This window comes from Salvelinus sp. IW2-2015, linkage group LG23 (assembly GCF_002910315.2).
Source record: "Salvelinus sp. IW2-2015 linkage group LG23, ASM291031v2, whole genome shotgun sequence".
Classification (NCBI taxonomy): Eukaryota; Metazoa; Chordata; class Actinopteri; order Salmoniformes; family Salmonidae; genus Salvelinus; species Salvelinus sp. IW2-2015.
In genome coordinates, this window is record NC_036863.1 from 36,124,123 (window position 1) to 36,151,047 (window position 26,925).

The following is a 26,925-nucleotide window of genomic DNA, read 5'->3' on the forward strand; positions in this document are numbered from 1 at the left end:
CCCCCCCCCCGGAATGCTTCAATGGAGAGTCGAGCCCCTGCCGGACGTTTCTAGCTCAGTGTGCCCTCATTTCCGAGCTTCTGCCATCCTCCTTCCCCTCGGATCTCATCACGCTGATGTCCGGGAGGGCTCTCACCTGGTCTACTGCTGTATGGGAACAGCAGCTGGCCATATGTGTTAGTCTGGAGTGATTCAGGGCAGAGGTGAAGAAGGTTTTTCACGCCCCGTTCTCCAGGAGGGAAGCTTCCCGGAGGCTAATCCAGCTTTGGCAGGGCTCCTGCAGTGTGGCTGACTATGCGGTGGATTTCCGCACGTTGGCAGCGGAGAGTGCTTGGAACCAGGAAGCACTGTTCGATATGTTCCTGCATGGCGTCTCGGAGGAGGTCAAGGACGAGCTTGCTGCTCGGGAGTTACCTACAGATCTCGATTCCCTCATCGCTTTGATCATCCGAATCGATGTGTGACTATGGGAACGAYAGAGGGAGAGGAAATTCAATTTCGCTCGCACTCCCAGGGATCCCACCTTGCCTCCGAGTCAACCCGGAGCTCCCGGTGGTCTCATTGCTGAGAGGACCCAAGGATTCCCGACCTGCCCCAAAGGCTGCCGGAAACGGCTGAGTCACCGCTTCCTGAGCCTATGCCACTAGGCAGAGCTGGGCTGTCGCCAGCGGAATGGAAATACAGGATCCACACGAAGAGTTGTCTGTATTGCGGGACTCTTGGACATTTCGTGTCTCCTTGACCTCTAAAGAAGCCAGGCTCACCGGTAAGAGCAAGGACTCTGGTAGGCCATATGGAGAACATTTCTGCTTCCCTTGCTCGCACCCMTTTTCATGCCATTCTGCTGTGGGGAAACCAGTCCAAATCTCTCCGGGTCCTCATTGACTCTGGGGCCGACGAGAGTTTTTTGGACGCTACCCTGGCTTCCGAGCTGAACATCCCCACTCAGCCTCTCTCCACTCCCATGGATGTTAGAGCGCTGGACAGGCGCTCTATAGGCCGATTCACCCACAACACCACTCCCATCCACCTACAGGAGTCAGGGAACCACAGCGAGGCTATCCAGTTCCTGCTCATCAAGTCCCCTCTGATTCCCGTTGTATTGGGATTCTATTGGCTCCAACGACACAATCCCCTCATTAACTGGTCTACTGGTGCATCATGGGCTGGAGCCTGTTCTATCGTGCCCATTAACTGAAGTCAGCACAATCTGACGTCTTCCTGGAGGCTCGGAAGGTGCCCGGGCCTCTCCGCCATTCTGCAGAGTACCAAGACCARGAGGTGTTCAGCAAGGCCCGGGCCAAGTCGATTCCGCCGCACCGACCCTATGACTGCCGGATTGACATTCTCCCTAGCACCACGCCGCCCCAGGGACGTCTGTACTCTCTGTCGGGACCGGAGACCAAGGCTATGGAGACTTACATTGGGGACTCCCTAGCTGCTGGATTTATCCGTCCCTCTTCCTCTCCTGTCGGCACAGGCTTCTTCTTCGTGGAGAAAAGGACATGACCCTGCGCCTGTGCATTGACTACTGGGGACTCAACAACATTATGGTTAAGAACTGTTACCTTCTCCAGGGGGCCACTGTGTTTTCTAAGCTGGATCTACGGAACGCCTACCACCTGGTGCGGATGCGAGAGGGGGACGAGTGGAAAACCGCCTTCAACACGACCAGTGGCCATGTACAAGCGTTTGTCCTTGGATTTTGACCTCTGTCTGACCTGACCCTGCCTGCCATCCTGTACCTTGCCTCTGTTGCTGTAATAAACATTGTTACTTCGACACGGTCTGCATCTGGGTCTTACCATATCCTGATACTCTCAGTGGTTACAGTCAGAGTAAGGTGGGTGGACAAATTCATTTTAACTGGTATGATTCATGTTTTGACCTTTTCAAGGGAAAAGTCTGCCATTTGCACATCCTGTTGAACATATCGTTTGTAACACAWTATGCAGATAATAGAGAGAATAAGAGAATGACACATTGTATCTGAGAGCCTTAATCACTTAGTCACTAATATCTGGTGGGTAATGCTTGGGTCCCTTGTGATCACTGAAGCCTCACTGTGGAATTTTTAGTCTCCTAACATTTGCATTTTTGCAGACACTCTTATACAGAGCATCTAGGGTWAAGTGCCTTGCTCAAGGGCACATTGGTAGATTTTTCACCTAGTCATCATAGGGATTTGAACCAACAGCCTTTTGGTTATTAGTCCAATGCTCTTAACCACTAGGCTACCTGCCACCCATTCAGGACAGAGCCTAGCAGCCAGCCAGTAATCACCCTTCCCAACCCCAAATCTGTCCTCTCACCTGTGGTAGAGGACAACCCTCGGTTCACACCATTCAGCCTTCATCTATCAACTCGCTAAGCCCGTCTGTCAACAGATGCCCTGGCAGCGCCTGCAATGCAGATATTAATATGATACATTCTAATCYACCTAGTGGACACATAAATAAGCCTACAGATGCCCCTCACATGCCATGTGGATGTGGGTGTTGGGCTGCCGGGGGAGACCACTGCAGTGTGAAGAGGGAGGGGGGAGGGAGGCAGGAGGGAGAGTGTGAGTATCTCCTCTCCTCTGTCTCTCACTGTCACCTGTCTGTTAGATCTGTGAATATGATGCGACGCGATGTCCCATCCAGCTTCTCTCACACACATGTTTCATGGAGAGATACAGCCAATGAGAGAAGAGACACACACACTTCAGGATAATCCGCCTGTGTGTCCTCAACTGCTCTTTACAGTACTTGAGTGTTCTCATGTATCTGAGAAATCTTGATCAGATACTCAGGCACTGGAGTGTGTGGGTAGACAGAGAGAAATTAAATGAATCACTCCCCACTGGGCACAGACGTCAATTCAACGTCTATTCCACGTCGGCTCCACGTCATTTCATTGAAACAACGTTGATTCAACCAGTGTGTGAGCAGTGGGTCATCAAATGTCCTGATGAATTCATTATGGACCTCTGACTCCAGACCATTTACTCAAACACACATTGATTTCAGATGGAGCTACTCAATCATGGTGGTGCACAATGACCGTGTTTTTAGGGAAAAGTTGCGTTGCCATAACCTAAGGATAATGAATGCACATTTCTATGAAAGTAAATGAAGTGGTTCTAAGACCATTCCACTTGCAGTCCCTTCTCTGTGTATTGGARTGGGTCAGTGCTCATCCCTATTCAGTTATTTGGCAGTCAATACTCATGGGCCTGTCACATGCTGCTAGCTTGAGGGATGAGTTGTGAGTGACTGTAACCTTTACGTTCCCAGACTAGGCCAGCTACTGTCATATGATTCTCCTCCTACATCTTCTGTCTCGACTCGCTCGCCCATCTAGACTGGTAGACGGTGGCTCTTCTCATTTCGGTCCTCTGTTGGACTGGAGCCCATCTCCAGAGGCATGGCTCACAGAGCACTTAGTCACACCGCCACTCACTGGGCTGTGGGTGTGCAGGATGCATGACACTGATACGGCAAAGGACGGATTCAAAGTTTAACCAGCGAACTTGGTTTACTTTTCGAGCTTATGTCGGTTACTGTTCAACCAAAGGTTTGGGCTAGCGTTAATGTTTGGTTAAAGAGCTGGTGCTGGCTTTGGGTTTAGGATTAAAGTAGGTTGGAAATTAATTTGAGCTACAGGCAGAGTTAGAGTTGGTGCTATGATCAAGTAGTATACCATATCTTCCAAAGATGTAACGTGAAGCTTGTTGCCGATCTATTGAGGAATGGTATTAAAATAATAACAGTAAAATAGCAATGTATTGATCTGCGTTTTTTCAAGAAGGGGGTTAAAAAGAAAATGCGGTCTTGAACTGTACTTTTATCTGAGCGTGACAGGCTAGCTGCAGAATGGGCCTCCCAACCTGACATTGAGCTGGAAGTGCAGCAACGGAGTGAGATCTGATTGTTCTTTAAATGGCAAGTGGAGGGGGACAATGTAAGAGATTGGGATGCTCGCCTGACAGAGCAGCTTAGACTGGAAGAATAGAGGAAAGAGTGCATTTGAGTGAGGGAGAGAGAGGAAGAGAAAKTGAGGGGGAGAGAGGAAGAGGAGAGAGGAATGACTGATTTCCCCCATCGACTCTTAATCCAGTTTTCAATTGTCAACTTCACCGAAGCAATTTCACTTCAAAGGCTTTGAGACATGGCCAATTACGTCGCATCCAAGATTTCCTTTTGGAATTCAAAAATATATCATTAAAGAGAATTTTAATTAATATAGWGTCACGGGCAGAAAATACATCTTTTAGCTGTCTCGGTGTTCATATGAGGACACAGAATGGATCCCATTCACCAAGGCTCTTTCACAACCATTAAGTCGCTCCTCCAGAAACCATGAACAAATGAAAGTGACAGATCCATTGTAGCATAGAGTGACTTGCTGGGACCCACTCTAGTGAATGTGTGAATCTTATTTAGACTACCAATTCTAGTGAGMCAGTGAATCTGACGCACCTACTCCAATATGCACAAGAGAATTAACATACCCAATCTGGTGAGGCCGAAAATCTTGCTAGCATGTTTTTTGGAGGGGGTTCCTTTGAACAGAGATGGAGAGAGAGAGGATATGGGGATGAGGGACTAGTGGGGTTGGGAGGGGGAAAGACACATGTGCAGACTGATAAATGTGGAGAGACGACAGGGGAGAGGGAGGATAGAGACACAGAAAATACCCAGTTAATGGAAAGGGATGATAGAGACACAGAAAATACCAAGTTCATAGAGAGAGAGGATAGAGACACAGAAAATACCCAGTTAATGGACACGATTTATTCCTCAGCAAATCCTACCCTCACACCCCCACCCCTCCAAACTCCAGCAGCCATATCCATTCTGTTTCGCCCCAGAAACTATGAATTCTTTCACTCTGTTAATGGAGATTAATGGACACAGCGCAACAATATTCACAGACAAGGGAAGAGAGAAGAGAGGAGAGAGAGAGAGAGAGAAGAGGAGACGAGAGAGAGGAGAGAGAGAGAGAGACGAGAGAGAGAGAAGAGAGAGAGAGAGAGTAGAGAGAGAGAGAGAGAAGAGAGAGAGAGAGAGAGAAGAGAGAGGAGGAGAGAGGAGAGAGAGAGAGAGAGAGAGAGAGAGAGGAGAGAGAGAGAGAGAGAGAGAGAGAGAGAGAGAGAGAGAGAGAGAGAGAGAGAGAGAGAGAGAGAGAGAGAGAGAGAGAGAGAGAGAGAGAGAGAGAGAGAGAGAGAGAGGAGAGAGAGAGAGAGAGAGAAGAAGAGGAGAGAGAGAGAGAGAGAGAGAGAGAGAGAGAGGCAGAGAGAGAGGCAGAGAGAATAGGGAAATAGGGGGGTAGGTAGAAACAAGAGCAAAGTGAAATATAGATGTCATTAGGGAGAAAGAAGGGAACACTGACTTCCGCTTTGAAAAACACCTTATCACAGCGCTCTAAAGAGGCCCTCCGTCGGAGCAAGGTGTTCCCCTAAGGATTGCAGCTTATTGTCCCTGCCATGCTCAATGAGAGAGCTAAAGGGGGTTAGTCACACACACACACACACCACACACACCACACACACACACACACACACACACACACACACACACACACACACACACACACAACACATAGTCCAGCATGGCGCAGCATGACCCAGTTTGGCCCAGCATGGCGCAGAATGGCCCAGTTTGTCCCAGCATGGGTCAGCAGAGCCCAACATGGCGTAGCATGACACAGCATGGCCCAGCATGGCTCAGCTTGGCCCAGCATGACCAAGCAATACAGTAACACTATCACCAAGCCCATTGTCTCTGCTCAACATGGAAACATGTTACAGCACAGCAGAACACAGTAGAGCATAGAGGAGTCAGGCAGAGCACAGTAAGGCAGGGCATGGCACAGGAAAGAACAGTTCACAGTAGCACAGGTAAGGCCAGCTAATTGTATATGAATATGTAACTAGCCAGGAGTCACGCTGCTTCAGACAGCTGCCAAGAGTTCCCATTATCTGAGACCGTGTCAAACGGCCAGACTGTTTCAGACGGTGTCCGACCGCTGCAGACTATTGACAGTAAACAGTCAGAGTGCTGCAGGCTGTTTGGGACAGTGTGTGTGTGTGCTAAAGTAGAGAGTCTGAGTTAGTGAGGCTTGCAGGCGGCCAGGCAGCTGAGGGGCTGTGGGGCCGTAGTTTAGTTGGTTACATAACCAGAGCTGTGACAGACTGGGGCGTCCAACATTGAGAGAGAGGGGGCTACAGCAGAGTAGTTTCCAGGAAACTCAAAGGGCCTTAATCTTCTTATCCATGGCAGATTGGTGCATGTGTCTGTGTGTTGTGTGTGTGTGTTGTGTGTGTGTTGTGCAGTTTGTTTGTCCTAGCATCCCTCCCACTCATAGTCTATTCTTCATCCCTCAATATCCTACGTGCTTTTCATCTGTTTAACCCCAATCTTCTCCACCTCTGTCTGTCATCCGTATCTATCCCTTTATCTCCCACATTCCCACAATCCCTTCATCTCTTTGTTTCATCCTCTCTATCCCTCCTTCTCTGTCTGTCCTATCCTCTGTGATCAGAAGATGAAAGATCCCCTCGGAGGAGAGAAATAGAGGGTGTTCTCTCTCTGCCCACTGAGACGGCTAGGGATTCTCTCTGCCTCTGGCCATGGGGCAATGGAAGGGGTGGAGGGGTGAGGTGGAGAGGCAGGGAGGGTGAGGGAGGCAGGGTGAGGGAGGGGGGCTATGGACTGGATTCTGCTGATTGTGGGAAATGATACCCACCAACTCCTCCTGCAACTCCAACAGAGACAAGCCTTGGGGAGAGAATAGGAGGAGRAAGTGGAAAGGGGGTGGGGGTGGCAGAGAATGGAAAGTTAGAACAAGCGGTTGGACCAAATCCAACAAGGAGAAGACAGAGGAAAAGAAGACATGAACAGAGACACACTCTTAGAGGGGGGAAAGAGGTACTTCTAAATCGAGCCATGTCCTTAAGGAGAGCTCTTCCATTCCCCCAATTACACACACACACCCGCATACCAGAGGAGGCTGGTGGGAGGAGCTATAGGAGGACAGGCTCAGTGTAACGGCTGGAATGGAAAACATGGAAAGGAGTCAAACATGTGGTTTCCATATGTGTTTGATACCGTTCCATTGATTCTATTCCAGCCATTACACTGAGCCCGTCCTCCTATAGTTCCTCCCACCAGCCTCCACTGAAACATATATATATATACACACACACACAGACACTTGTCCAGTGCTCTCATCTTTTTGCCTCCCCAGCACCACCTTCATCAATCCTCCTCTCCCTCTGTCCTCTACTTCCCTCATTTCCTCTCGTCCTGGTCTCCCTCTCCTCCTTGATGGTCTTTCTCACACACCGTGACTATCTCTCACAAACAGAGCAGCCACCGGATTAAGAAAGAAGAAGAAAGTTAGTGTAGGCAGCCAGCCCCTCCTGCTGGCCACAGCCAGAACAGATCCCGCCATGGTGTCCTTCTTGAGAAGCAGAGCAAGGGTAGTGTGTTATTGATTCAGTGATTCATTGTGGTGGAGGAATTCATCTATGATTACAGAACTAATCAAATTCATCGGATTCATTTGTCTTGCTAAAGGTCGCTCCATCTTTGTGAATAAAATATGGGTGACTCTGCTGATTCATTTGTGTTAATAGGCGTGTTTACATGTAATACATTCGAAGCTCTATTGGACTCAAACATAGGCAACTTCAGCTGAGCAACATAGAATGAGGTATGCCATGTTCTAATTGATCGAGAGTGCTTAACTGAATGAGGCACCATACCTCAACATGCTGAATATTGATGCTGACTGTAATACTCTGATTTCCAACATAATTTATAAATGACTAAATATCTTCTAACGCTTTAACTGTGTTTAATCTCAGAGGAGATTCATATTGATGTGAAGGCAATGATGCCTGACTGAAGGGTGCCATGCCTCACTGTCTGCCTCTTCAACTGAGAAAGGGGTCTGATCAGAACAAGGGGGAGAGGAGCGATGACACAGTGATGATGAATATTTGTTCGTTCCTGTTTCATCAGTACCAAACACCAACCAAGAATTTACGGTGCATTCAATTCAAGCACAATTGGAGCCATTTGACATTGTGCTATTTAAATTAGAATTACCTTTCATCTTCAGAATACGACACTTCAAGTTGGATATGGAAATGAATCAGTGGGAACAACGTTGTTTCTATGTTTTTAAATGAAATTACGTTGAACCAATGTGGAATAGAAGTTGAAGTCTGTGCCCAGTGAAAAAAGGCTGTGAAGCTACAACCTTCTCATTGTGGATCTGGTAGGACAAAAAAGCATGGCCAATTTTGTTTCCCCTCCATGTTGTCCATCAGGTTCTACTGGTGACAGGGCGACATGTTGTGTGGACTAAAACACGTCAAACCGGGTGTATCACAAAGCATGATGAAATTAATTAGCCAGCTACAGTACATTTGAGAAACATTGAGAAGTCGTTTTTTGTCAAATTAACCAGTTATCTACCTTTGATAAGCAGCCAGCTAGCTAGCAATAGCTAGCTGTTAGCTTGCTAGCTAGCTGGCTCCAATGCCAATTTCAAGTCTTTCTAAACTAAGTTATTTCAGAATGAAAGTTACTTGGTTAGTTTATCATGATGTGGCATTATGTTAGCTAGCTATCCACAGCTAGATCATGTGATCATGTGAACATGCTTGTTGTGYTGGTTTCCACTAGTTACCACAGCCACAAAGTCATAATTGACTATGTTGTAAAAATTCATGAAAACCTTAATTTAAGGTTAGGCTTAAGCATAAGGTTAGCAGTGTGGTAAATGTTAGGTTAAAGGGTTAGGTTTAGGTTTAAAATCACAATTTAAGATTTTTTTTTTTAGAAATAGGCCGGCTTTATAGCTGTGGTAACTAGTAACTACTGTTCTCCCTGGTGCACTTGTTCGTTGGTGAACTGGCTGCTCGTTCTAAATAGTATAATCTAATCTGTTCAAAACAGTGGCAGCATGTGCAGCAATGGTCATCGGTTTTTGTCATGCAAAAGTGAAATAGGTGTATTTATGCTGCTGTTCAAATGCACAGATTGCTTTATATATATTTTCAAATAAACTACCGGTAGTTTGAAAACGTGGCAGTATTCTGTCATGCTGCTTTAGTTGATAACTCCCACCATCTCTTGCCCTGGGTATTCAGCCAATCAGCTTCCTCAGCTGACAGAGACACACACATGCACACCTCTATCTCATGCTAGCTTCTTTCTCTCTCTCTGTGTATCCGTCCCTCTCTTTCTCTCTTCATCTCTTYATCTCTTCTTCAGCCTGAGGCCTCTCATTAAACCTGGCTCATCAAAATTGGAGAGTAACAAGTGTGTTCACTCCTTGTCATCATGGGGTGAGGTATTGTAATGTTAAGGAGCCCTTTTATCTCTAAAAGGTCTGAGTTTATTATTTTTKACCTTTATTTAACAAGGCAAGCCAGTTAAGAACAAATTCTTATTTACAATGACGGCCTACCCCTGCCAAACCCTAACCCAGACGACACTGGTGCAATTGTGTGCACCCTATGGAACTGATACAGCCTGGAATTGAACCAGGGTCTGTAGTGACACCTCTAACACTGAGATGCAGTGCCTTAGATCGCTGCGCCACTCAGGAGCCCCGAGTGTATACAACCTCACCTTACGTAACTATCAATTACTACAGTCCTTATCTGTATCAGAGACAACCCTTCTCACAGCACAGCAGTGCCTCTGACTGTGGTTTGGAGATAGTRGAGGAGAGGGGAGGGAGAAACACAAACTTTTATTCCTTTTCTCTGTATTTCTGCCTTTGTCATTGTCCTTATGGGACCCCATGCGGTTAGTCAGAAGTCTGGGGGAGTGACAGTGTGTGACAGAATTAAGTGACTGGAAGAGAAAGGAGAGGGGGGAGAGAGAAGGGGAAACAGAATGAGAGAGAGAGCTTTGGACCCCTACACGGCTTCGCAGCAGAGGTTTAAATCCTTTAACACGATTTCCCTCATCCTATTACAGACATGGTTATGGGAAGTGAGACTGTTAAATACAGCGTGTGCGTGTGTGATGCTAATGGTAGCATAAAACATTTAATCAACATTCACATCAAAACCGCATTCACCAACTCCTTATCTGTCTTTGAATTTCCTTCATCTTCCCTTTTCACCCTCTCCTCTCAGCATCAGTAAAAGGTCAAATGAAGGTGAAGCTTCAATCTTTCCTTCTAACAGAGAGACAGGGGACTTAGATGTATCGATGAGGTATAAGACGGAGACATGTCAGTGAGATCAAAGACACTCATTACAACTCAGATCCCCCCTGCATGGTTCACACACCCACACCTCTCTTTCTTACACTCCTTCCCTCCTTCCTTCCTTGTCTGACTCTCTCTCTCTATCTCTCATTCTCTCATACACACTATGTCTCTCTCACACACACTCTCTCTCTCTCTCTCTCTCTATTTATCTATCTCTTTCTTCCAGCCTACAGCTGACAATCATGTGACAGCCAATAGAAAGACGAGTTGTATTAAAAGGGAAGGGAGGTAGAGTGTTAAAAGCCTTGGGAGCATTGCGGTCATTGAGGGGGACACTGTCAGTAGGATAGAGACACATTGCACTTTAATTATACATGCAACAACTTGTGTAGTCTACTGTAACTAAACAGAGATTTGTCCAGTTTAATCCTAAAAGGMTTGTCCCACTCTTGGTTTCTGTCACTGTTAACTGTGAGCCATGCTCCATCCCACTGACTTTCACTGCAGGACCTGCTGCTGAGGAGATGATGGGTGCAGTAGGTGAGGAAACAGCGACACCCTCTGGGTAACTGGTGTAAATACACTGTACCAGGCGTTACTACAATGTCTTCTAAAGACAAACCCGTTTCATACGTAGTTACATACAYTCCTATTTTTGCTATTTTTGTACTGCACGGTGAACAGAACAGAACTAAATAGAACTGCMGTGAATTTTCTCCAAGCCTGAAATACTTTCGCATGTAACTTCCCTTAACCATACCTATTTTGGAACCAATTATAAGTTGAAATGCATACACAGTTATTCCAAATGCCTCATATCAGAGTAACTACCATTATAATTTAGTTCACTCAATGTGTCCATTTCTCTATCCAACCTTTCCAAGACAGGAAATAAAGTTGAGATTCTGACAATCTTGGGAGGAAACATCATTTATTGAGCTCCTGTGTCCGTCCCTTTAAAGAATCCCCTTCCCCACTGCAGTATCACCTTGAAATGTGTCCTCTTTGAAGCGTCTGCAGGGACTCTGACAAGGCGGATAATTGGAATGGTGGAGGTTGTGACAAGGGGCAGGTCCAGAACCCACAGCACCTGGACAGATTACAGGAAACCCTATCAGTATTCCCAAAGGGCTTCAGAGGTGCAGGCATGTATAGGACAAGGCTTTGGAGAGAGAGAAGCTGTGATAGAGTGAGAGCTAAGGTGTGTGTGTGTGTGTGTGTGTGTGTGTGTGTGTGTGTGTGTGTGTGTGTGTGTGTGTGTGCGTGTGCGTGTGCGTGTGTGTGGACCACAATTAGCTCTCACAGCCTCACTGCAGAATTAGACGTTTATCCACGTTTCAAATACATTTTAGAATGTTAAGGGTTAAGGTTTTTGATAGGGTTAAAACAGGAATAGGCACTCATTCCGAATAGCTATGGTAAGGGTTAAGGTTTGGGATAGGGTTAAAACAGGAAGTGTAGGCACTCATTCAGAATAGTTAAGGTAAGGGTTAAGGTTTTTGATAGGGTTAAAACAGGAAGTGTAGGCACTCATTCCAAATAGTTACGGTAAGGGTTAAGGTTTGGGATAGGGTTAAAACAGGAAGTGTAGGCACTCATTCAGAATAGTTAAGGTAAGGGTTAAGGTTTGGGATAGGGTAAAAACCAGGAAAAGTGTAGGCCACTCATTCAGAATAGTTTAAGGTAAGGGTTAAGGTTTGGGATAGGGTTAAAACAGGAAGTGTAGGCACTCATTCAGAATAGTTAAGGTAAGGGTTAAGGTTTGGGATAGGGTAAAAAAATAAAAAATAATTAAGTATCCACTACTGGGATTGAACACGYAGCCTTCTGATCCAGAATCATTTGATTACGCACATCCACAACATCCAAAACCCCCAAAACCCAAGCCTGSTTGATGGTAATAACAGTTACTGTTGCCCCTAGTGGCCGGCATTTCCCGACGACGTCAGGACATGGATAGACGTCCAATTTCAAAGTYACTCTTGAGCGATCTGCTTGGGTTTATGATACTCTATGTAGGCTATGTTGGCAGTCCATTGCTTTACAATGGGAGGACAGTGTAAGAGTTTCGATTGTAGGAGGACCATCATTTTAGAAGCACTCRTGTGTGTAATGTGTTCAAACCCAAATTGATTGAACACACCTCTCATCAGAGAAAACCGACGGTGAAAAACTATAACACTCCAGGAGATGAGGTGCGGTGAAATAATCAAGCATTCAGTGGGAGTGTGAAATGACAAGGATAGAGGAACATAAATCACACAGCCTTACGGGACGACACAGACATCACACCTGCTCCTGACACACAGACATAGCAGCCGTGTCTGGATCATTACCAGTGGTGTAAAGCAATTAAGTAAAAATACTTTGAGTATCTGTATTGTACTATTGATSTTTTGGACTACTTTTAMTTCACTACATTCCTAAAGAAAATAATGTCCATGCATTTTCCCTGACACACAAAAGTACTTTGGACATTTTGAATGCTTAGCAGGACAGGAAAATGGTCCAATTCACACACATATCAAGAGAACATCCCTGGTCATCCCTACTGTCTCTGATCTGACGGACTCACTAAACACAAATGCTTCGTTTGTAAATTATATCTGAGTGTTGGTGTGTGGCCCTGGCTATCTGTAAATCAATTTTGAATAATAAAATTGCACAAGTGCTGTCTGGTTTATACTTTTACTTTTGATACTTAAGTATATTTTATCAGTGGCGCAGTGGTCTGAGGGACTGCATCATAGTGCTGGCTGTGCTGCTAGAGATTCTGGGTTCGAGTCCAGTCTCTGTTGTGACCGGGAGACCCATAGGGTGGCTAACAATTGGCCCAGTGTTGTCTGGGTTAGGGGAGGGTTTGGCCGGCGGGGATGCCCTTGTTCCATCAAGCACTTGTGACTCCTGTGGCGGGCCGGGAACAGTGCACGTTGACACGGTCGCTAGRTGTACAGTGTTTCCACCARCACATTGGTGCTGCTSGCTTCCGGGTTAAGTGGGCATTGTGTCAAGAAGCAGTGCGCCTTGGTTGGGWTGTGTTTCAGAGGATGCACGGCCTTCGCCTCTCCCGAGTCCATACGGGAGTTGCAGCAACGAGACAAGACTATAAATACTAATTGGATACCACGWAATTGAGGAGAAAAAGGGGTTAAAAAAWGTATATTTAAAACCAAATACTTTTAGACTTTTACTCAAGTAGTATTTTACTAGGTGACTTTCACTTTTACTTGAGTCATTTTCTATTAAGGTATCTTTACTTTTACTCAAGTATGACGATTGAGTACTTTTCCCGCCACTGATCATTACTTGACATCAGGTAGTATTTAATATAGTCTTACCCTCTAGTCATTCGACTGAAACATATGGTTTGGTGACAGCTGGTGTACTCAGGGGCCTTGTACCCTGCTTATGAATCAACTTTCATACCTGGAGATTGGTTATCGGGATGTRTTCCCCAATAGATAACATTATCCTTAGGTCCTTTGAAAGAGGCCTACATCATCCCATTTAACAGACTAAACCTACTCACTATGTTTACTCTTTTCCATTGTCACACACTTTGTATCAAAGGTATGAATGGCCATGTGACTTGTCACATAACCGAAAGATGTGAAGTATGTAGAATGTAACAAATCAAGCTAATAGCGGTGATTTCAGCACCATGGACAGCGGCGATAAATGCGTTCCGGAAGTTCAGAATTTCAGCACCACATAGCAGTGTATACCGACCTTCACTCAGGTACTCTACTATTGCTTCACAACTATCTACTGGGATAACCCCAATTTACTCGAACAAGAGGCCTACACACGCCATAGACTGGTGWGCCATATTTGATTCTAAACATTTAGGCCTACCTTAAAGGTAGAATCAGTGATATGACGTAGATGCAGAACGTAAACAGCATAGTGGGTCAATTTCCGCAAAACAATTAAGAGTATTGAAGGGCGAATCTCAACTTCTCCGCTGTTTTGGTCCCGTGACTGCCACGATGTTCACAGCGTGAAAAGAACACGTGCACATGCGCAGATACTGTGTGTGACAGTGTGAGACAAAAGTGTTGCATCTCGCTCATCTCAATATCTCCGSTGCTGCTCGTGGCAACGTCACTTCGCTGAGCTTACTTTTAGAAATGGTGACTAATAGGGAATTAATCTGCAAATAATTGAAATAGACAATGATTTATTAATTGACACGACATCTACAGAGTATAGACTAAATAGGATTAAAGCTCAAATCCATTTCTGTGTGTGGGTACACTCACAAGTTATGTCCACCAGAGAGCACTATTCTACTGCGCCATGTTGAATGTCCTAAACTTCTCTCCCCTCCCACATAACCATGGAGGGATGCATTGAGAGAGAAAAACACCACCTCGCAAATACACTGCACATAAAGCATTAGCTCTGTATAGAGCCCAATAATATACACTGAGTGGACAAAACATGAAGAACACCTGCTCTTTCCATGACATAGACTGACCAGGTGAATCCAGGTGAAAACTATGATCCCTTATTGATGTCACTTGTTAAATCCACTTCAAGCAGTGTTAATGAAGGGGAAGGGACAGGTTAAATAAGAATTTGTAAGCCTTGAGACAATTGAGACATGGATTGTGTATGTGAGCCATTTAGAGAGTGAACGGGCAAGACAAAAGATTGAAGTGCCTTTGATCGGGTTATGGTAGTMGGTGCCAGACTGGGTTTTTCACTATCAACAGTTTCCCGTGTGTATCAAGAATGGTCCACCACCCAAAGGACATCCAGCCAACTGGACACAACTGTGGGAAGAATTGGAGTCAACATGGGCCAGCATCCCTGTGGAATGCTTTCGAAACACCTTGTAGAGTCCATGCCACGATGAATTGATGCTGTTCTGAGGGAAAAGGGGGTGCAACTCAATATTAGGAAGGTGTTCCCAATGTTTAGTATACTCAGTGTATATTGTATCTGTCTGTGTGTGTTTGTGTTTGTGTGTGTGTGTGTGTAACAGCATTGTCCTGTCTTGTGGTCTTGGCTATAGAGAGAGTGGTCAGTATAATTAGGTGCTCATTAGAGTGCTTTGTGCTCCTGCCTTAAAGTCGATGGAAACAGACTGATGGGGTTTGCCACTGGCTCCAATTAGCACCTGGTCAGAGAAGACTGTAAGCAGAGCCCTGGCTACAAAACACACCCAATACAACACTTTSTATGCATCACACGAATGCTCCGACATTACCGTGTAGCACAGCAGCACATGGAACGCCATCCTGCTACCAACACACGTACATTCACAATCACAATAGGTACAATCACCTGTACCTATTTAACCCAGTCCTCACACAAATGTATACCGTAAGCATACAGTTGATTATGACACAGTGTATTACACAGACAGCGTTCTAAAACGCAGTGCCTCACCAAATCCTGCTCTTATTTTGTCCGTTTTGTTTTTCTCCCACTCACTCCCCTCATCCTTTCCCATCTCTCTTCTCCCTCCCTCACCTTATTTGATGATGTGTACGGTGATGACTACTGTCTGTGAGACCATGGCCCAGACTGAGATGAATATAGATGAACAACATTATATGTCTGAAATAAAAGGTTTGATTCAAGCCTTATGGCAGAAGTTCCGCACTATAGCACGATTGAAATGTAAAGCCAATGTTCCTGCTTTCGCAGAGACTCTGCATCCACGGTAAACACGGCATAGGTCAGCTCAATCTGAAATTACTTTTACGTTTCAGTCGCACTATAGCGCTGAACTTTCGCGATACTGATTTAATATAGCCCGAAGTTGTTGACATACACAGGCGGGGTGGGCTAGGGGTTGGTGTGTGTGTGTGTGTGTGTGTGTGTGTGTGTGTGTGTGTGACGTTTCTTAGCATTTACAACCTCGGATGTAGAAACCTGCAAGCTATCATCTACATAACCAGGCAACAAACCCATACATATACAACTTCATATGGACAGCTGTGTATGAACAGTCGATTCACGATTGAAACTCATAGAACTGTAGCACATTATTGACCCATGTCCTAACCTAAAGAATATGATCTCCTGGTACACACACATGCATAGGACACACAGCATGCACACAAACACACACACACACAAACGCAGAGTTGCTGAGTAAAACCCCTGGGGCTGGTTTAGGCAGCTCTTCTACTTTGTTGTTGTGGTTAATCACACGGACTCACAGAGCGGATGATGCGCCTGCAGCCGCCAGCTCTCTTCTCTGTCAGTCCTCTGCTCTCCCCTTACCTGTGATGAGTGGTCACAGACCCCCCGGGGGCACCAGCACCCAACAACCCACCCCCTCTCTCATTTTAACATGACATCTGAGTTTTGCTTGCTACAGAATAACAGCACACTGAAACACCAGCCAATAATCATATCCCTTTCCTCAGCCCATTGAATACCAAGGCTATACAGTATATATTTTACTCAGACTGAGCAAGAAAGGGGCCACACAAGGGAAAGGGGGATACCTAGTCAGTTGTACAACTGAATGCTTTCAACTGAAATGTGTCTTCCGCATTTAACCCAACCCCTCTGAATCAGAGAGGTGCGGGGGGCTGCCTTAATCGACATCCACGCCTTCGGCGCCATAAACCTCAATTGCATACTCCTCGCGTCCTCTCTTCTCACCTMCTTCTCAAAACTTATTGGATGAGAAAGTCAGAGAAACTCCTCCTCCAATAGGTTTTGAGAAGGAGGCGAGGAGAGAGGATGTGAGGAGTCTGCAATTGAGATTCTCCCAAGGTGCCACAGAAGTGAACCTCTGGCATCATAGGCTACTCTGGCATCGCCTATACCTATAACACATTTTGTAGGACTGAATGCAACATCACAGTAGCGTGGTTCATTGAAGTCATCGGATACTGAATACAGATGCTTTAATTCAAGATACCGAGACCCGGTGCAACATAGGCTATCTACTGTATCTCAGCTGGGTTATCTGTCGACGAGGGAGAAGGAAAATGTTCYTATCGCTTTAACATTTTATGACGTCACCCAGATGCAGATCTCCATCTGAAAATATACTTTATTCAATAGAGTTAAAACTGCTCCGAGTGTGGACAAAACAACATTTATGTCAATATTATTTCACAGCTACAGAGTGGCTTCGGGAGATAATAAGACATCCTTATTGTGGCAAAAATGGGAACCGCACTCAGTCTGCAGTAGCTTTGAGTGAATTCGAGTGAGCGTGTGTCAGTTTTAAAAAGAGAGAAAGAGAGAAAAATGTAAAAAGAGAGAGAGAAAAAGAGAGAGAGAGAGCGAAAAAGAGAGAGAGAGAAAAGGAAAGAGAGAGAGAACGAGCGAGAGAAAAGGAGAGAGAGAGAAAAAGAAAGAGAGAGAAAGAGAGAGAGAGAGAGATGAAACACACAAGCAGCTCTTCTAAGGCAGCAGCCGAAGAATATTCACGAGCGAGAGGCTGCAAAATAATGAACATCGTTAGGCAACAATCCTGTAAAAGTAATTATGATATGCCAAACGAAGCCACAACGGAACGGAAGATCCATTCATAGCTCCCCTTTGTAGCCAATATAAAACATCAACGACGAAACGCAAGTAGGCTAAGCAAAGGAGAGGTCTGAAACGCTGTTTGGAGAGTCTTTATTTTAAATTATTATTATCTTATTCATTTAAATAATTCGCTAATGTTGGCCTTCTCGCAACAGAGGGAGGCGCCGTGGAAATGTATCACCATGGAGAGACGGAGAGAAGACGAGCACCCTTTGCGTTGAGTTAGCCGCTAATGCGTTATACGCATTTGTTTTTATTATTGTTTTATTTTCTCTGCTTTCTCTTACGGTATCAAACATGTGGTGAGCTATCTGTCGACTAGAGAGAGAGAAGGGTGTTGTCAGAAAGAGGAAAGACAGAAGGAGGGGGCATTAGGTGTTTTGGGGGGGGGAAAGGGGGAGACAGACCGACACCGAGAAGGTGAATTGATGTGCGAAAGCCTGCGACACGTCACTTTCCTGAGAAATAATCATGCAAAAGAAAGAAATGGCGTAAACCATAACCCCATAAAACAAGAGAGCGAACAAGACGCATCTTCAAGGGAGACCCTCGCGTTCTCACGCTTATTGGGAATCTTTTGGGTAAGCCTATTCCTACCTTTTTGAAACATAATTATCATGATTTCCTATAGCTTTTATGTGTGCGCAAGCATCTGGGTGATGCGGTTCCTCTATAGGTTCTTCCCATGTATCGATCCTGGCGCAATGTCACTGTTGGGAAATGAGATGTCAATTGGCAAATATTCCTGTGAATTTGTAACGTTTTCTTTCAACGGTGGGCTATATCAGTGGCCTTTGCCTGTTGATAAACTGTCGCCTCCTGACGTTTTGACCGTAACATTATGGCTGGCTATTATCCGCAGAACAACCCACGATGCCGAGTTGTCTTTCCGTCTTACCCAATAATAAAATGGAACCAAGACGGTCGGTATCAGGTTTGATTTGAATCAGGACATGCCTATGAGTCGGACCGGGAGTGCTGCTCACCAACCGAGGAGCCATTTAGGGGCTTAATTGCGCCCATCGCTAGCCCCGTTGGCTACGTAGGGACTTATTTATTTTTTCACTTGATAAGATAATGGTTGTAGGCTTTGGGCTCTTAGAGTGCGCGCGTGCCAGATCCCTCCACCATAGGTTAAATAGATTGCCGTGTGTTTGATGGCATTTGTGATTTCTTTTATTAACGACCTGCAGCGACTTTTTGGTTTTACTTTTCCTGTTGAAAAGCGATATCCCAAGTATAAATACAGTAAAGTACACACACAAAAAGGTAAAACATTTTTTGTGTTTTTTTTAATACACAACTGGTAACTTCAAGGAGTAGGGCATTCAAAGAGTTGGTCTGATGGGAAGTCGTGATGTCATCGGCCTCCCTCTTACTTGAGGAGCACCCCCCACACACACTTGTGCCATGTTATGACTTACCTGGACCTCCTATTGAGATGTGCCTTTTCCTAAGTAAATCAGGTGTTAAATGAGGTGAAAAGGAGACTGGAGTGCCACTTTAAAGGCCATTTTTAATATTGATCACTGTCATCAACATACGCCCTAACAGTCACACATGTAAAAACACACACCCGCACAAACACTCCCACACAGGTATGATCAGATGCACATCACAGGAGAGTGCATTGTGACTATGCAAGTGAATGCACACACTCTCGTCTAAGGAGAGGCACATTTATATTCATTRCTGGTTGGGCAGTACTCAGTCAATGGCAGAATTCAGCTCAGACAAGAGGACCTCTGTTCAGATGGAGGTCCTGGGTACGTTTATACTCTGGCCTTCTTAATGATAGCAGATCAGTCTCTGCCCACTGATCTGAATGATGGGCTCCTAATCAGCTAGTGCTCCTAACTACACTAATGACTCCGGGTACGTCTGCGATGTGTACATGATGTATGGAGAAGGAGCCTATCAGTCCAATGATTTGGACGGTTATGAGGAAAAAGTGTGAGCTACAAGTTCGAGCCCTGGACTACGGAACTTGCGGAGCCCTCTTGAGTTGTGCTGGTTTTTAATGTACAGCCTTCTGGATCTGTCGTCTGGGGGGAAAAAGGGCATCAACATGATTGATTTACTTAAAGTGAGAACTCACAAGGGGGTTTTCCACTGACTAAAACCAACAGGCTGAGTCTAAGTCTATGGCCTGTACCCTGGCCCCATGCCTGGAGGGGCACTCGCTGTGTCATAACGCTGCCATCAAATCAAAGACTACATGCAAAGGAGGGTGTAGGGCTTAAGGGTCTGCACTCACCTATGAGGCACACTCATTATTCACCCTTTGACATGCTCACAGCACAAACATAGCATTTTCATATATAACAGATGCATTGAATCTACCATAGACTTTTTGGGGGCAGAGTAGAGAGAGTTTATCTTTACTGTAGCCTGTTGGAGTAGAGAGATTCACCTAGTAGACCTATACTGCATCATCTCTGTGTGGAGACTGGTGGAGTCTCGTGTGGCTGTCTGGAGCAGGCCAGGTCCAGGGAAGAGAAGGGGCTATAGGGATTAGGGATGTAGCCTAGCAGTGAGTTCATCATGGATGCATGCATGGGGCCTTTCCTCAGAGCGGATGAATAATGAAGGGTACGGCGATGTTCAGTTTGCACCAACCCCTGAGTATGCACTTCTTCTCTGGTGCCTGACACAACTAATGTGTGTTCTGTTTTACACGGGGCCAGCTTGTAGGCATCTACTGCAGCTGGATTAACATTTAAACCATCATCAGGTTGGGTGGAGCCTGCTTCCTTCACACTCAGATATTAACTTTAAGACAGTTGGCTCGGTTTTGTGCTTTTATTTTCATGTTCTGTTCTTTTTTAAGTTGTCGGCTTCTTGTCCTAAGTGAAACTTTATAACCATGCTATATCATATGCAACTTCTATGGCAATGTGTAGTGAAATTTCAGGCAGGTAGAAATGTGTGGATGTAGACATTTTTTCTTGGTAGAATGAATAGGGTTGTTTACAGAAAACGCTGCATTTTGCAGGTGTGTGGCCAGTGCAGCCATCTTTTTCATGTCTTCACCGTGTATAACAAGGTCATCTTTAGTGCTGGTTCATTTCCCATCCAGGTGATCCCTAGTCCTCTCTCACACATTTATCAGGCTGATATCAGTACAACCCTGTCTTACGCTGACTTCCGTACAGTTCCCTCAGAGGACAGGAAATCTCAGAGTACACTTGCCTATTGCGCATACAAACGATGTCGGTACGGTCCTTTCTCACATACAGCTGATCTCAGTGCACTACTTTGGTTGACCCATTCACCACCTCAATGTACTGTAGCCAGCTGTCATTGTTTTGTTCTTCATCATTTGCTACATTCACAGGCTTCACACCAAACAGACCAGTGTAGTGTGTGAATCATCGGCTGGACTCAACACTTTTCTCAAGGCAAGATCTATATTTCAGCAGCTGCCTGTGATGGTGCCAGGCTCCAAAAAGCTCTCAACATGGCCCAGTGAACCGTGGTTATTTGCCCAGATGGGTGATGTGATGTGCCTAACCCCAAATCCCCAAATGTGGCCTAGTGAACCAGGCTAATGATGCCTGCCGGGTCGCAGAGCAACACTGGCTGTACTGAGAGGAGTGGCTGGTCCCCCCTGCCCTGCATCCGCTGCAGCTGCTGACTAAGGAGATTCCTTCGTTGTGTTCCATCGTGAGCTACGACTGACAGGCTATGGAGGCCTGATGGAAAGTGCTAGTGTTATTTAGAATGTGAAGACTAAAGTTTGAGCTTTTACTGTATTAGAAGGAAAAGAAAATGGGGAACTGTGGTCAAACATGCCACATTTGTTGCAAGCTTGTGACCTTCCGACCAGTAATGTAGAGATGATTCAAAACAACATTGTAAATGATGGAGCGGAACTCTTCCTGGTTAAACCCAGTGTTGTCCAATTAGCTTCTAGATCAGTGGCCACCAACCTTTTCTGAGTCAAGATCACTTTCTAAGTCAAAATCCAAGCTGAGATCTACCGCTCAGACTTAAAAAAAAATTAAAAATGTTAAAAACGTTAACCTATGCAACATTAACCTATTAAAAACTGTTCTGTAGGAATAAGGTTTGTGCAGTAGGCCTAATACATTATCACAGCATATTGGCTATGCTTGGCCTGGCAATATTGTTCTTCTCAGACCATATTATATTTCAAAACTTGAGCTAAATAGATCTGTTGTATTACTTGGGGCACAGCTGAGCATAAATTGACCTCATTTGCTTTTTTGTTTTTCTGGATTTTTCTGATGGTCAGTCTCAGTGGAGGGAGGGAGAGCGCAGCAGAGGGTCCGCCTCTTACGTTCCCTGCTCTCTCCCTTCCTCCGGTGAGACTGACCAGAGAGAGGGGACACCGTCTTCCACCTGATGGTGGAACTCGAGTCGCACTGCATTATTTCTGCCTCATGCACAAATTCATATTGATCCTATGACCATAGAAAGTCAAATATTCCTTGATATTAAAATGGAAACAACAAGCCGGTAATAATAACAACGCAGGCTACATTTGGCTACTCATTCATTGCAGTTGCAGTGCTGGTTGGTTGGTTGTAGCGAGAGTGGAAGTAGGGAGAGGCACGTTTTATGGTTTGTAAATGTGTTTCATCAAAACCAATGTTAACAGTGCTGAATAAAAACTTAAACATGAACTCACTCATAAAAACAGGAGTTCTTCGCTGCATTCTTTGACAGTCTCTTTCTGGTGTTGGTTTTAACAGTTCGGAAATCGCACTTAGTATCAAACTTTGCGGTGGTGTCTTGGAAGTTCCAGGCACCGTGATTTGAGCTATCTGACTGGCCAGCAATGGGCACACTTGAGTTAGCACTAGCCTGTCCCTTTGTCAAGGCCCGGGAGCAATTATTTCCTGAGCATTCCTCTGCTACGTGTCACTATCAAGTCACATCCCAACAACATGACACAGGGCTGCTTATGTCCCATTTCTTAATTTCACATTCCAGACCTCTTATTGCATTCACCCTGTCACATTACAGGGATAATCAAGGATTATGAGAAGAGAGAATCTCTTTTTAACAGRGCTGGAAAATAGCTTCTATGTGTGTTAAAGTGTGTCAAATCTTGGTTCCCTCTGTGTTTCAGGGGCCAGGGATTAGTATGTAAGCGGCTCCTGTGGGTGTTAGGCCCTGATGTCACAGGACATAGAGCTCCTTCGCTTGAGGGGTGAACCTGAAGGGAAAACACAAGTAAACACAGAGGCATAATGGGAGGAGTTTCCATTTATGGAGTCAGTGGACTGCCAGTGGGTTTTTGCGGAATAAATGCACTTTCAGGTGAAAGCCCCACTATCACTTTTCTGGGGAATAGGGATTTATACCGCTGGGGGAAAAAACAGCAATGCAGTTTATTCCTGCTTTTCTGAAAACTGCCTTAAATGATTCATTTGTTTAGAAACTCAGATCCCAGCTGGACTACATTCTTGCRTCAGTTCAGGGACTAGGATTCAGCAGCGGTGGAGGGGACAAGCCAAACAAACAAACACGCGCAAACCAGATGGTAAGCAGATAGCCAAATAGACAGAGGCAGGCCCCGAGTCAGAGCAGACAGAGGTGTTGTAGTACTGGCCCTAAAGTTCATTTGTACCTGTCCTTACAAAAAAACAACGTGAAAAAAAAAATTTGCTTTTCGAACACGTSTGTGCAAATCCCATTTGAAATGTTCTGAGTAAGATGTGTTTTTTTTCTCCACATTTACATTTTTCACCCTTTTCCCTCATGAAAAAATAAATTCCCCGGTGAACTTTTTTCATCACTTCCAGCTACATCTGGTCTCCCATCCAGGGACCGACCAATACCAACCCTGCTTAGCTTTGTTGCTGGAATGAATGGGCCAGAACTTGCAAATGGAAAAAAGAAAGCGAAAGCAAAGGCCAGGGTAATAACCAAAGACAGGGGAAATTGTAGGAAAGAGGGAGGCGTTCTATTTTTATTTATCTTTTTGAAAACTATTGTTTTGCATCTATATACAATTCATTTGCTCTCGCAATAGAACATTATTTCCTTGCAATATTTTGTTTTGCTATCAATACTTTCCTATTTATGTTTTGCTTTCAATATCATTATTTTTGTTTGCAATAATATACAGTATATTAATGGCACAAAAGTAACTTGAATTATAACTCGAATCCTCGAGGATTCCACTGTATAATACACTATGACTCTATAAAAGTAACTCACTCCCTAGAGGATTCCACTATATAATAACACTATGACTCTATTAAAGTAACTCACTCCCTAGAGGATTCCACTTATAAATACCTATGACTCTATTAAAGTAACTCACTCCCTAGAGGATTCCATCTAAAATAACGCTATGACTCTATTAAGTCCTCACTCCCTAGAGGATTCCACTATATAATAACACTATGACTCTATTAAAGTAACTCACTCCCTAGAGGATTCCACTATATAATAACACTATGACTCTATTAAAGTAACTCACTCCCTAGAGGATTCCCATATAAATAACACTATGACTCTATTAAAGTAACTCACTCCTAGAGGTTCCACTATATAATCACTATGACTCTATTAAAGTAACTCACTCCCTAGAGGATTCCACTCTAAATAACGCTATGACTCTATTAAAGTAACTCACTCCTGAGGAATTCAATATATAATAACACTATGACTCTATTAAAGTAACTCACTCCCTAGAGGATTCCACTCTAAAATAACGCTATGACTCTATTAAAGGTGTTTAACGCTGCAATCCTTAATTGAAACATTAACAAAGGCGCCTCGCTGCCACAGTTTTGGTAAAAAGCTGAGGTATGAGGCTGGACCATCCATGATATCAAAATTATATACTGTAAATTATGCTTTTTAGGCTAAACAGTGTTTGTTTACTTTTACTTTGTTTACAAACATTGTAGTTAATGTGGAGTTTAATGTGGCTATGCAGTGAAATTGCACATTAGATTTTCACTTTCACGTGAAATTGAAAGTTCATGTGAAAGTTTATGTGAAAAACAGTTTATGTAAAAATAAAAACATTTTATTTTTACATGTGATTGTTTTTCACATGTGAACTTGCAATTCCACATGTGAAAGTGAGATTTTCACATGTTGAGTTTTCTTACATGTGAACCTGCAAATGAGATTGTTTCACATGTGATTCATTTTCACATGTGGAATGCCAAATGTGTTTTTCACCTGGGAAAGTTTTTAACATGTGAAACCACAAATTTCATGTAAAACTGCAATTCACATGTGAGATTAAAATCATGTTATTCTCCTCACATGTGAAAAGGTGGTGTGAACATGAACTCTACATTTAATACATGTAAAAAATATGGTTTCACATTTTTCACATTTTTAAGCTCAACATTTGAAAACAGCTATTTCGCATGTCAAATTTGCATTTTCATATGTGAAAATCGCATTTTCACTTGTGAAACTGCAAATCCCTTGTGAACTGCTAATTTCACATGTGTTTTTTTTGCAAGGGTGTAGCAGTCCTCCAGACATTATTCATCACAAGGGTTGGGTTTGCCACCTGGCCACACATTTGTTTCACCCCAAGTTGAGTAACGTCCGTGTCCCCATTTATAAGTGATGTACTTAGTTTTTAACGCCAAGCGCTAGTGTACAGTGCTGTGTAATGAAACATTCTGGAATGTGCTCTGTTTTAAAGCATGCAAGGCTCCCTGAAGGTGAGCATCTGGCCTTCCAAATGATGATACATCACATAACAAGCATCTTAACTAATGCAGGATATTAACCATTTATCAAAAGGAAGCTTTGTATGTCTGCTGAGGCTGATCAAGGCTTGGTTCATTCTACAGCTCTCACATGGCCCCGTCATCAAACACTCTATTGATATACTAAGTTCATTTCTAACCAATTATGTATTGCGTGTCACGTGATGATTGTAAAATTGTATATTGATTGTTTATTTTAGAGCAACACGGGGTGCCCTTGAGACAAATGATTATGATTGGTTGACCCCCGACCCTCCTCATAACTCATATCTAATCACTCCCTGTCACATCCTACTCTAAACAGTATCACATAACCATCTCCACATCATCCTATGTCACTGTCCATATTATCCTTCCTGAATACCCTGTATCACTCTACCTCCCCCATGTCATTCTACACCACCCGTTGTCTGTCACCATCCATTTTACCTGGTTATTCCCGACATGCTCTGCATTAGTCTTCAAACCTCATTACTCCCATATCACTCTCAATATTCCTGTATCACTCCACATCCCTATGGCTCTCCATCATCCTCCAAACCACTCCATCTGGGTCCAACATCACGGGTTCCCATTTTGGTATAGTACCTACCTACTACCTGGACCGTCTCTGCTGCTGTTCTCTCCTGCATTTATCCCCTGACTGCACAGCTGTGTGTGTGCGTGCGTGCTGCGCCGCCTGCCGCCCAGGGTTTCTTTGCACTCTTAGGCTCTTATGTAAGACGGAGGCAGGTGGTGCAGACACGGTTCACTCTGGACATGGGGAGAGAGAGAGCTGTGAATCACAGTTGGCTCTAGGGAAGCTAGCTATAGCAGCAACTGAGCCACTGAAAGGTAAAAATGGCGACATCAAAACCAAACATTTGCTGAAACCGTGACCAGACACAATAGACTGGTGGTTTTATATCATAATCAGCATAAAAGCAATCTATTAGACAGTTAAAAAAATATATAATCTGATTTATCTTGTGGCAATTATTACCGTTTCACATATATATATGATTAGATCAATGTTCATACATTATGTCCCATATTGTAGCGTATATGACATATGGCTTGCACTTCTGCTCTTCTCAGCATCGTGTGTCTCAGAGGACATAGATCACGGCTCTGCTCTCATATATAAGCTATGGTGATATTTATGATTTGAGCCCTTGTAGGTTGGCATTTATGATTCTTGCCTTGGAGGCAGCTCTGCAGAGTGGTCACTAGCTGGTACAGCCACAGTCATAAAATCTGATTTTAAAACTAACCTTAGCCTTAGCCTTAACCTTAACCACACTGCTAAGCCGTATGCCTAACCCTAACCTTAAAGACCAAAAAGCACATTTTTGTTTTCGTAAATCTTTACGATATATACAGTTTTGACTTTGCAGCTGGCCAAACTATCAGAAATTGCTCAGTTCTGCCTCCAGGGCAAGATTCATGACAATAACAACCTGTTGAGCCCTCTGGAAGTTCCTCGTACTGTTAG

At 44.4% G+C, this 26,925-nt stretch overlaps 1 protein-coding gene across 1 annotated transcript in view; it reads left to right on the forward strand.

Annotated features, from left to right (window-relative positions):
* The first annotated feature begins 17,003 nt into the window (after positions 1–17,003).
* nlgn2b (neuroligin 2b) overlaps positions 17,004–26,925 on the forward strand; it is an 89,463-nt gene continuing 79,541 nt past the window's right edge. Inside the window, exon 1 of the mRNA XM_023968971.2 lies at positions 17,004–18,314. The gene's annotated coding sequence lies outside the window, so the exon portion shown is untranslated. The remainder of the gene's footprint in view (positions 18,315–26,925) is intronic.